The following is a 12,989-nucleotide window of genomic DNA, read 5'->3' as shown; positions in this document are numbered from 1 at the left end:
CCTACATACTCGTCATGTGACCAGGCAAAAAAACTAAGATCCTGTCTGTACAAGTAGGCGGCATCTACGCAGTGGTAGCAGTCGCCTTAGTATACCTGCTTCACGCTGTATGCACCACCCTCGGGCAGAGGACAGACACATCATCTGATACAAGAAAATCCATCAATCCATCTATATCATGTGAGACTATCATGTGGGAGGACTGTGACGCAATCGGATGACACTAATTGGAATCCATCAGTCGGACGTGAGTACTGTGTCTTCTACACTAGCCATTGCATTTCAGTCATTATTAGGTTGTCGTCCATTAAAGTTGTCAGGGGTGTTGCTACCATTATAAAAAAAGCCCGGGCTTACACGTGATTTTGGCTAAAAAGGTTGGACAAGCCCCCAATACTATCTAAATATAAAGCTTTGCAACCTATCGGGCTTACACGAAAAACTGGCTTGCTTCTCGCCTGGATGAAAGGTTTGATTTGTATTCACACTCCTTTTAATTTATACATATCACTTACTTGTTTTTGTATGTAAGAAAAAGCACCAACTGAGCACAGTTTTGAAAAAATCTGACCGACAACGCGTCCGACAACAAGTCCCAGCCAGTGCGACCTCATTTTCAAATTTCCGCTACGGTTTCAAAGAACCCCAATGATCTTGCTGCATTTGGTGATGACAATTTAGCGAGCGATCCTGTTTCAAGTCACCCCAATGTTGTCAACGTCGCTTCTTCACGATAAAACGGATTTCCAATTGCCGAACATTGCTCCTTATCACAAGAGTTTAATCTCTCGCGGTTTGCGGGTTCTGCCCCGTGATCTGTTTAAAAGCTGCTAATTAAATTTCACAATAAACAATCACAAATAAATAGAATTCACCAACGAGATCTGCTTCCTATTCGCCACGCCGCACAACTTCGAAATCGGTCAGTGTATTATTACGCTGTCAAACGAATCCGTCAAAGTTTTATAGGTACAATGACAGTTTGTTTAAATGATATTGTTATTGTTATTTGTTTCTGTTTGATAATTTTATTGATGTTATGCTTATTAAAGCAGTTTCAAACCTATTGACGAATTTGGTGTAATATTTTAAGGAATACTTTGAGAACTATTTCTTCAAGGGTTGGGATACATGTGTAAAAAAATCGCCAAGTATACACACATCGCTACAATACGGTCTTGAACAGAATGACATTACAACATTTTACAGGTATTAAAACACATCACTGTAAACAATGATCATGCAGAAGTGGGTAAGAAACGTATGTGTAAACATAAAAGTGAGAAATTATAAGAATTGAATCAAACCTTTCATCCAGGCGAGAAGCAAGCCAATTTTTCGTGTAAGCCCGATAGGTTGCAAAGCTTTATATTTAGATAGTATTGGGGGCTTGTCCAACCATTTTAACCAAAATCACATTTTTAAGTGCAAACACACAAAGTGACATTCAATTCTTAATGAATGCATGACGTCACAGGTCAGAAAGGTGAATGAACCCGTGTTTCATTTAATGCGCTCGTGCTATTTTGCATGAAACCCTTCATGAAGCGAAAACAAAGCACAGTTCAAATGAGGCGCGCAATGACGAGGTAGTTATGTCACCCTGAATTGTATATAACACTGAATTACAAGAATGTACCTGGATTTAAAAAACTCGTGCTCGCCAGAGCGTGCGACCTACTTTGTTGAATAAAGAGAACTTTATATTCTGAATCATTCAGTCCTCACCCGACTTGGACAGTTTAACCCGATGTTATGTTTAAATGTTATCAAAATATTTTAATGGTGACCTTCTCTCAACGTTAAAACGTCAGGTCAGTTACCAGTTTGGTTGAAGCAATTAACAATTTTCGAGAAGGCAAGAGAAAACATGAGAAAATATCTTCCCTGAATGTCAAGCAGAAGGTATCCTCCGAACTTATTATCGGCGCGAATGTACCTGCAGCACCAGTGGAAACCGGTTTGGTTTGGTTGTTGGCGAACACCCGACAAAGTACCCATTTTTAACTGTATAACATCTACGAGAGCAAGATATTCACTCCTCTTCACATACAAACATGAGTTGTGGTAGTCATCAGTTTGACATCTTGTCAACGCATATGTGATCCGAAATAACATGCCAATAGTTCTGTATGCATGTTTACTGTGTATTCAATATAGTGTAGGTTTCTATAGGGCTGTTACGCATGACTGTCGACCTGTGTCATGTGTCTGATGACTGCCGACAAATGCGGTCTCCATATCCCTGACCCTGTGTCATGTGTCTCTTGATTGCTGACATGTGCCATGTGCCTGATGTTTGCCGATATGACATTGTGTCATGTGTTTGCTGACTGCCGATCTGTGTCATGTGTCTGCTGACTACCGACCTGTGTCATGTGTCTGTTGACTGCCGATATGACATTGTGTCATGTGTCTGATGACTGCCGATCTGTGTCATGTGTCTGCTGACTACCGACCTGTGTCATGTGTCTGTTGACTGCCGATATGACATTGTGTCATGTGTCTGATGACTGCCGATCTGTGTCATGTGTCTGTTGACTGCCTTTTGACTGCCGACATGTGTCATGTGTCTGCTGACTACCGACCTGTGTCATGTGTCTGCTGACTGCCGATATGACATTGTGTCATGTGTCTGATGACTGCCGGCCTGTGTCATGTGTCTGATGACTACTGACATGTGTCATGTGTCTGATGACTACCGACAAATGCGGTCTCCATATCCCTGACCCTGTGTCATGTGTCTCTTGATTGCTGACATGTGCCATGTGCCTGATGTCTGCCGATATGACATTGTGTCATGTGTCTGCTGACTGCCGATCTGTGTCATGTGTCTGTTGACTGCAGTCATATCATGTGTCTGCTGACTACCGACCTGTGTCATGTGTCTGCTGACTACCGACCTGTGTCATGTGTCTGCTGACTGCCGACATGTGTTATGTGTCTGCTGACTGCAGTCATATCATGTGTCTGCTGACTACCGACCTGTGTCATGTGTCTGCTGACTACCGACCTGTGTCATGTGTCTGCTGACTGCCGATATGACATTGTGTCATGTGTCTGCTGACTGCCGATCTGTGTCATGTGTCTGTTGACTGCCTTTTGACTGCCGAACTGTGTCATGTGTCTGTTGACTGCAGACAAATGCGGTGTTCAGTGCCCTGACTCATGGCCCAGTACTTTCTAAATGCCTAACTCTGGTTCATCACACTGACCCCAGGCAACCCCTTCATAACGGTTGTCTTGGTGACAGCCAATACTCGACACAACACTGGATAATGCATTGGCCTACAAAAGCCTTGTGCTTCTTTGAAAATGAAAGCGAAAATAGGATTGTTGCTTTACAAGATTAGGCGACCTCTACGCAGTGGTAGCAGTCGCCTCAGTATACATGCTACACGCTGTATGCACCAACCTCGGGCTTAGGACAGACACATCATCCGACATACAAAAATCCGAACATCACCATCAGCATCATGAGTGATTATCAGGTGGGGACTTACCTGTGACAAAATCGGATGACACTGACTGGAATCCATCAGTCGGACGTGAGTACTGTGTGTATTCTACACTAGCCATTGCATCTCAGTGTAGAACTTGGGTACAAGTGAGCACTGTTCCTGAATATTGGTTACATATTATAATCAAACTTTAGGCCCGTGTTTGGAAACTTGATTGTACCCGTAATGAGAAAAAGAGAAACCGTTACAGTCAAGCAGTTTACTGTTGTGTACAATATAGAATGCAAATAACAAAACAGTGGTTTTGTGTACAACATTGATAAATCATATACAGCGATACATTGCATATAGATTTAGGATAATAAGAATACATGAAATATATACAAACAACTTAAATAAGGAATGTCAATATTTATTATATTTAAGGAGAAGCTAGATACATAGGGGATATAACTAAAGGTGAAGATGAGCACACTTTTATGTCTAGAGAGAGAGCATTACGTCATGTAAGTGAAAATGAATGTAAATATGCTTGGATTATAATATCTGAAATAAGTTCAATAAATGTGGATAGATATGTACACAATGCATATTTATCGTCAGTGGTATTGTTGGTGGAAGTACAAGCTGCTCTGCCGGATCCCTGATTAATATGCACGAGAACTCATTCATATGATAATGTGAATGAGCCCTTGTTTCATTTAATGCGGTCGTGCTATTTTGCATGAAACCTTTCATGAAGCGAAAATAAAGCATAGTTCAAATGATGCGCGCAATGACGAGGTAGTTATGTCACCCTGAATTGTATATAACACTGAATTACATGAATGTACCTGGATTTAAAAAAACTCGTGCTCGCCAGAACGTGCGACCTACTTTGTAGAATAAAGAGAACTTTATATTCAAAATGTTAATCGAGGGTGTGACTATTGAAACTATTGAAATCAACTTGTAAAGGAGTGCTGAATCATTCAGTCCTCACCCGACTTGGACAGTTTAACCCAATGTTATGTTTAAATGTTAACAAAATATGTTAATGGTGACTTTCTCTCAACGTTAAGACATCAGGTCAGTTACCAGTTTGGTTGATGCAATCAACAATCTTCGAGAAGGCAAGAGAAAACATGAGAAAATATCTTCCCTGAATGCCAAGCAGATGGTATGCTCCCAACTTCTTATCGGCACGAATGTACCTGCAGCACCAGTGGAAACCGGTTTGGTTTGGTTGTGGACGAACACCCGTACCCAATTTTAACTGTATAACATCTACAAGAGCAAGATATTCACTCCTCTTCACATACAAACATGAGTTGTGGTAGTCATCAGTTTGACATCTTGTCGACGCATACGTGATCCGAAATAACATGTCAATAGGTCTGTATGCGTGTTTACTGTGTATTCAATATAGTATAGGTCTCTATAGGGCTGTTGCGCATGACTGTCGATCTGTGTCATGTGTCTGATGACTGCCGACCTGTGTCATGCGTCTGATGACTACTGACATGTGTGTGATGACTGCTGACATGTGTCATGTGACTACCGACATGTGTCATGTGTCTGATGACTACTGACATGTGTCATGTGACTACCGACATGTGTCATGTGTCTGATGACTGCCGACCTGTGTCATGTGTCTAATGACTACTGACATGTGTCATGTGTGTGATGAATGCTGAAATGATTTATATTCGTTGAGTGAAACTAGATTATATTTGCAAATTAAAGATTGTTTAGATTTTGAAAAGTATCTAGTACATATTGATATAATTATTGCTCTTACACGGTTCAGATTGAGTTCACATACACTGATGATTGAAAAGGGTAGATGGACTACACCTAAAACACCATTACACGATCGCCTGTGTCCTTTTTGTGTGAACGATGTTGAAGATGAATACCATATCTTGCTCATTTGTCCAAAATATTTAAGTATAAGGAATCTACCAAAGCATGTCATTGCCGGACCAAGTATGATAAAGTTTGTGAACATGCTACAAACTAATAATGTACAACTATTGATTGGTATTGCTAAAAGAGTTTATCGTATCTTTAAAATGGAAAGTACAATGGACATGTTATAATTATTTACTCTTGGGTTACCATCCCTCATTTCTCTGTTATGTATATCAAACTATGTACATCCACAAACACTCACGACTGTGCAATTATGAACTTTGTAACCGTTGTGTTTGGCTTGGTACGCCGAGGTGACCAGATGTACTCTGTGGGAGCTATCGGGCTTATGTCATGGTTGACTGATCTTGAAGTGACTGAGAACATTCGAAGTTACACTTGCTTACTTCAAGAAATGGATACATTCTCTTGTGCTGTGTGAATTTTATGGACTATTCCTGGATGATAAGGAAACCAGTCTGGTAAATATACTATTTACACACTTCAAGCATGAGTGATCAGAACTGTTACTGCAGAACACAAAAACTGATACTCGCATCAACAGGGTTTAATGTATTGATATTTGAGAAATTACAGTTCATAATAAATGGCTGCTGCTGAGGACTTGATGAATATTATTGCGTTCACTTGAAGAGTAAAGTTGCTGATGAGCTGATAAGGTTCAGATAACTACAACAAACAATGGCGTTCGATGAAATTCAGAAAATGTACAAATTTCATAGCACATAACATTCAATGTTTCATTCGAATGATATGTGAATACATTGAAACTGCAAAAGTAACAACTACAAATTTACAAATAATTGTGTGAAATATATTAGCAATTTTGGCACAGCCAATTAACATTTTGGCATATATACAATTTCATTGTAATTTAGAGATAGTACAACCTAGCAATGAAAGGGTAAAGTACTCACATATGTGTCTTTACATAGTTCAGCTTACAGTCAGCTTGGTGACAACCAGGCAGCATGGAGGTCCAATACACACTAGTAAGCATGTGCTCCAAAATGCATAAGCTTTGGAGAGGTCATGATGTGACCTGTGAGCTTTGACATCACACATGAAGGTGAAGGCCACAGGGTAATGGAAATTTACTGGGCCACATTGTTTACAATTTTGACTGATAAGGATTTAAATGGAAATGAACTTTAGATATTAATTAAGTGTTTTAATTATTGGACCACCATGGATAAAATACTAAAAACCCATTGTCACAACTTAGTAAACAATTTCATTTGAAAGAATTTGTACAGTGAAATGTATGTAAAGAAACCTTGCATTTACAAGAACTCTTCACAAGTATATGACACACAAGATCATAACGACCATGACTACGATATCTACGAAGTAAGTGGACAGAGTAATGACAACAAATAAGACAAAAGAGATGTTACAGTTACTTTCAACAACCACTGGAAACGTGCATTCACTGGAGTGCACAGAAGTAAGAACAGGCGTTTTGTGCTCAGTTATGTTCGTGCTGAAGAACCTTTTGACGTTGTGAAGGATGCTATCTGTAAGTATGCATCAGATCGTGGTGTTACTGTCACGAACACTGTGCTGCTAAAACATTGTGACAGCAGATACAACCCAAACTACACCATTAGGATAGCTGTCTCCAGTAAGTGTGCTGACGTCATTGCAGATGATGACTGTTTCTGGCCCGAAAACGTCAACTGTCGTGAGTGGGTGCCAAAGCAACAATGGTACGGTGATAACAGACAATAATGACCATGATGAATGTCATGAACATTTTACTTATGGCAATGACGCTGTCCCGTAGTATCACTTGGAACGTTGCCGCTACGTGTCTAGACGAAATCAACACCAAACTAGACTGCACAGATGTGATGTTTATCAGTGAAAATTGGCTACACACGGATCAGCTATCCCTCCTTACAGATCTACATACAGACTTCGATGTGTATGTTAAGTGTCAGACTGATCACTGTACGGAAAACGATAGTTACTCCACCTCCAGTCTGCACATCCCGGGGAGTGATCATGTGATTTGTGTGCAGCTAACTACGGATAAGACTCCGATCCACATCATTGGTGCACGTCTTCCATCTACCAATGTCTTGGACAGTGTATACAGTGAAGGGATGAATACCCTCTTTGAGGCTTATGACAGACATTCATATAACGGTGAGACTGTCCTGGTCGGTGACTTTAACACAGATCTACGTGACTGTAAATACATGAAATCTAGATCGAGAATGATTTAAACATATTTCTATTCATGAAGATGAATTGAGATTGGTGAACAAGCATTACTGCTTATATTAACACCGCTCCCATGCAACATATAATACAACATGAAAATGGAGTATTTGACGTCATCGATACTGACCATTGCATAAGTATAATATATTTAAAATTTATATAGATATATACAGATTACATGAAATACAACTATTCTCTAAGTAGTCACAAGTTAGAGAGTTACAGTTGTGTATGTCTAGATCGAGAATGCTCCTTGGAGCCTTGCATGAACGGAATTTCCTACATTATATACTTATACAAGCAAATGTAGGGGTATCCAAACTATGATTGATTATGTTTTTGTCAACAGGGAGCATGGATGTAATGTCATTGGTTACGCCATAGATAACCGTCAGCTTTACAGTATATCTGACCACTATCCCATACTGGTATACTTTTTTTTTCTTTTTTTTTTTTATTGGTTCCCAAGATTACAATATTGCAGATATACCAAGCCGTGATACTTACGGCTTAAAGTAATATGGCTACATGATATACAGGTGAGATATTTTTGTATTAAGATATTTATAAACATGCATAATTCATTAAATTGATAATGTACAGATGAGATATTTTTGTATTAAGATATTTATTAACATGCATAATTCATTAAATTGATAATGTAAAGATGTACAGGTGAAATATTTTTGTATTAATATATTTATAAACATGCATAATTCATTAAATAGATAATGTACAGATAATGTGAGGTACAAGTCAATACAGTTGAAGTCATCTAAGTACTGGGGAGAGAAGGCTCCATTTATGATGGAAATTATTTATTTATCAGTTTGGGCTGATATATGTTTTTCCACAAAGAATATTTCTTTTAGAGTTTTTATATTGAAAGTTAGATTTGGAAGCATATTTTTAATACAGCATAAGTGAATATGTCTCTTTGGAGCAATGATGATGTGATGTTAGTAATCTATTTTCATGTTGAGTACCAAACCAGATCATGTTTTTTGATAATTTCAAAGGATGTGGATAATAATTGTTAAACCAAATTTGTAGGTTTATCCAAAATGTTTGAGTCTCCTGACATTCCCAGTACACATGACACACACTCTCATTTACATCTTTGCGAAAACAACACAAACTGTTGTCAATTTTTTTCATGTTGACCAATTCCTTTTTTGTGTAAATAATACCTTGTAGACATCTATATTGAAAGTCTATAAGCTTTGTATCTTGCAATCCCTTCTATATACTGTAAATATATTTTTTCCAATCAAAGTCAGTTTCAGGAAATAAAAGCTGCCATTTATTACCAATGTTTGGATATTTATCTTGACAAATAAGTTTATCTTAAAAAGTTCTGCAGCCTTTGGATGCTTTTACTAAATGTATCTGGCATTGGTTAACAATCAAATTACTGACTGGAATAGAGAGACAGTGCTTTAAAGTATATTTCCAAGATTCAGGTAATATGTTCAGTAAATATCTGAAATCTAAAAAGGTGCCTTTGATATGATAATTTTCTTTTAAAGATTCTATTGATAGTAAACCATTCTCATCACATATACCCCTTATATTCATTATCCCTTTCTCTGCCCAATTCTTTATAAAATATTTAGAGTTTTTGAAATTGTGATTGGGATAAAATTTGCTTAATGTTATTTGGATCAACATAATGTTGTTTGTGAAATAGTTTCCATGCTTTTAGCATATCATGCCAAAGGGATTTTCAATCTCAAGAAAACTTTCAGAATTAGCTGCAAAGTTAAATATGTTTTTAAAAGGTATATTGCATGGATTTTTAGTTTCACTTTTTTTAAAAATATAAAGTTAAGGTTGATAATTTCAAAGCATCAATAAATTTACTTGTATCATTCATTCTCAATCCTCCATTTTCATGTCTATTTTTTATTACACTCCTCTTTATTTTATCATTTTTTTCATTCCAAATGAATTTAAAAAATAGTTTTTCAAGCGAAGTCATAAATTCTGCTTTAGGGTTGGGCAAGGAATTGAAAACATGAACTAGTTATGAGATTGCTAGGGGTTTTATTACTGTTATTTTACCAATGAGTGTTAAATTTCTTTTTCTCCAAGATGCTAAGAATCTATTAATTTCTTCCAGTCCCTTTCTGGTTTTGATTACCCATAGGTTTTCAAGATCTGGTGTAAATTTAATACCAAGTACATCAAATTCACCAGTTACCCATTCAATTTTCAGGTCATTACATATTTTATCAGTAGATTAAGCTTTTGATTAAATACAGATTTTATAAAATGCATTAATTGTGTCGATAGCGAGACTCTCCTTGGTTCCATCAAGAAATAATTCAGTATCATCAGCGTATTGATCCAGCTTATATTCCTTATCATTGATGACAATTCCTTTAATGTTTCCATTGTTTCTTATCATACAACCAAGAATCTTAGCTACAAAAAGAAAAATGTAAGGGGAAAGTGGGTCTCCCTGTCTGCATCCTCGTTCATTAGCCAAAAATTCAGAGATTACTATGTTGGATGACACAAGATGTTGTTTCAAAAGTCAACATATTTATCCATCTTATTATTTCAGGTCCAAATTCAAATTTATGTAAAACTAGGTTGATAAAATCTTTAGAAACAGTGTCAAAAAGCTTTTTCAAAATCAATCAGAATTAGCAAGCCAGGAAGGTTTTGTTTCTTTGTTTCGAACATTATGTCATATAGCAGTCTAGTATTTTCGCTAATATTCCTACCTGGTATAAAACCAGTTTGATTACAATGAATAAGATTATCTAAAGTAGCTCTTAATCCATGTGCAATACAAAAGCTGATAATCTTATAAATAGCACTGAGTACAGTGATAGTCCTCCAGTTTTAAGTAATGTTCTGTCTTTATTCGATTTTGGAATACAGGTGATGACACCCCTTTTCATATTTGAAGACATTTCATTCTTAGTTGATACAAATTTTTAACGAATCTATAAATCCATACTTCTAATTCTTTCCAAAAAACTTTAAAGAAATCAATAGGAAATCTATCAATGCCTGGGCTTTTATTATTCTTCATCTTGTAAACTGCATTGCTAATTTCCTCCATACTGATTTCTTTTTTCAAGATTCTACTACAGTATTTCTCGATTTTGGATTGTTTACATGCTTATAGTTCTTCAGATCAATTGTGGAGTCAAGCACTAGGTTCCAGTCTCCAACTATTGCTAATGAATCAATTTCACATTTTAAAATATTTTAAAATAGATAAATATAAAATTGAGGTTCATCATTATTAGGTCCATAGAGATTAATTAGTGTTATTTTTTATCTTCAATTGAAATATCAGCAATAATATAATTGCCATTTTCATCTATTAAGGTCCTATGTATCTTGATATCAGTTTCATTATTAAAAAGTGTAGCAACACCTCTAGAATTAGATTGAAAAGGAGCTATGATGGCGGTGTAGTTGACAGAGCGGCTGTCAGGAGAAAAGAAATTTGGCGGTGTAGTCTGTCAGGAGAGCATGTGGTCGATGTGGGTGACAGAGTATCTGTCAGGAGAGCAGAAAGTCGGCGGTGTAGTTGATAGAGCGTCTGTCAGGAGAGCTTGTGGTCGGCGTATAGGTGAAAAGAATGTCTGCTAGAAGAGAAGGTCGGTTGTACAGTTGATAGCGTCTGTCTGGAGAGCAAAAAGTCGGTGGTTCAGAGGCCATGAGAGAAGAGGATTGTCGTTTCAATACGTTTAAAGAAAATACTTGTGGCTTCCTTCCTTGACCAGTAATCGGTTAAAGGACTGGCTGGCTCGGGACTAGTCTGCTGTGTCAACTGTGTCTTGCAACCTCAGTAGGTCGGCACTATACCCGAAGGCAGCCCTGATCAAGATGTGTTCCCTCATGCAAAAATGCTATGTTCATTAATGTAACAATGTTATATTTCTGAATGTAACAGTGCTATATTACCGAATGTAACAATGTAATTATCCAGAATGTAACACTGTTCTCTCCAGTAGCTAACAAAGTTCCATCACTGTGTGACAATGCTCCGTCCCTTTATGTAACAATGTCCAGTCCCTTAATGTGACAATGTTATGTTTCTTTATCTAACAACGTTCTGCCTTTTATGTAACATATGCCCCTTAATATAACAATGTTTTCTCTCTTAATGTAACAATTCTATACCTTATTGTTTCAACATTTGCTCCCTCAATGTAACAAAGTATTACGCCGCGTGTGAGCTGGATATGTGTGGAATCTTAAGCTTACCATTTTGTCAGAACATGAGCTGTAGTTTGGATGGTGCCGCGAATTAAGAAATCATAAGGGACATAACAACATATTTTACGGACGCTTCAAAGAATTCTGTAATTAGCCCACACTGTTGGTCAGAGAGAGAGAGAGAAAGAGAGAGAGAGAGAGGGGGGAAGAGATGGGAGAGGAAGGGAAGAGGGATGAGGGAGAGAGAAAATGCCCCCACCCACCCACCACCACCCTTGCATATCACTACCTCCCACTACCCATATTTAAGCATGTTTTTAAAATAATTTTATGTACGAAATTGCTGAGCCCCATTACCTCCCCAGAACAAAAAGGGTTCGCGGTAAAACATGTGTGTTCTTCCTGATACATCTGTCCTCGATCTCAGGGTGGTTGCGTTACACCAGATCATATATTGACAGCTATAGTTTGGTTTTTGTATAGCAGATGATATATCTGTGCTTGGTCCGAGGCTGGTGCAGGCAGTGTGAAGCTGGAATACAAAGGTCACCGTCTCATCCTCACAGCTCATGAGGGTCACTGAATTATCCAATGTTGTTCATCACTTATTGTTCTAGGCAGAAGTGTGGTCATCCATGGCAGATTAATTGTAGTATGTCGCAGTCGGCTAGACCCAGCTGTAATGGTCACCACTGTAATATACTATACATTCATGAAACAAATTCTTAAACCTACGAATTCAACATGCTCAGAAGCATACTTTCTTCAGATATTGTACAAACGCAGCACGTTTTATACCCAAATCCAATGTACGGTTCATTCACATACACACGTGAAACACATTTATAGGCCACCCGAATGCGACACTGCATCGACATACTCACTGGGAGTCTTCCTGCTGTTTGATTGGTCAGAGTGTTAAGGATGATGTATTTTTTTCTCCAGTGTGGCACCAGTCTGGATCCGGAGCAGAACACACTGCTCCGTCTTGATCGTTTGGATGATTGTGATCACATATGTTTGCCGCGAAAAGCTTAAACATGCGGAAGCATGACACGGGTAAGAGGCCAACAGACACAAGACATATGACACAGGTCGTTGACCAACAGTCACTTGACATATGTCACAGGTCGGTGGCCAACAAACACATGACATATAACACAGGTCGTTGGCCAACAGACACATGACATATGACACAGG

The 12,989-nt window shown here is 38.0% G+C and overlaps 1 protein-coding gene across 1 annotated transcript in view; it reads left to right on the top strand.

Moving 5' to 3' along the window:
* Positions 1-3,389: 3,389 nt before the first annotated feature.
* The window catches only part of LOC124276714, a 32,874-nt gene continuing 23,274 nt past the window's right edge, over positions 3,390-12,989 (top strand). The window contains exon 1 of the mRNA XM_046712359.1: positions 3,390-3,548. The gene's annotated coding sequence lies outside the window, so the exon portion shown is untranslated. The remainder of the gene's footprint in view (positions 3,549-12,989) is intronic.

Source organism: Haliotis rubra, unplaced genomic scaffold (genome assembly GCF_003918875.1).
Source record: "Haliotis rubra isolate DU_JTF1 unplaced genomic scaffold, ASM391887v1 Scf1052, whole genome shotgun sequence".
NCBI lineage: Eukaryota > Metazoa > Mollusca > Gastropoda > Lepetellida > Haliotidae > Haliotis > Haliotis rubra.
The sequence above is the reverse complement of the archived record's forward strand: the minus strand, read 5'-3'. Positions and strand labels throughout refer to the sequence as shown.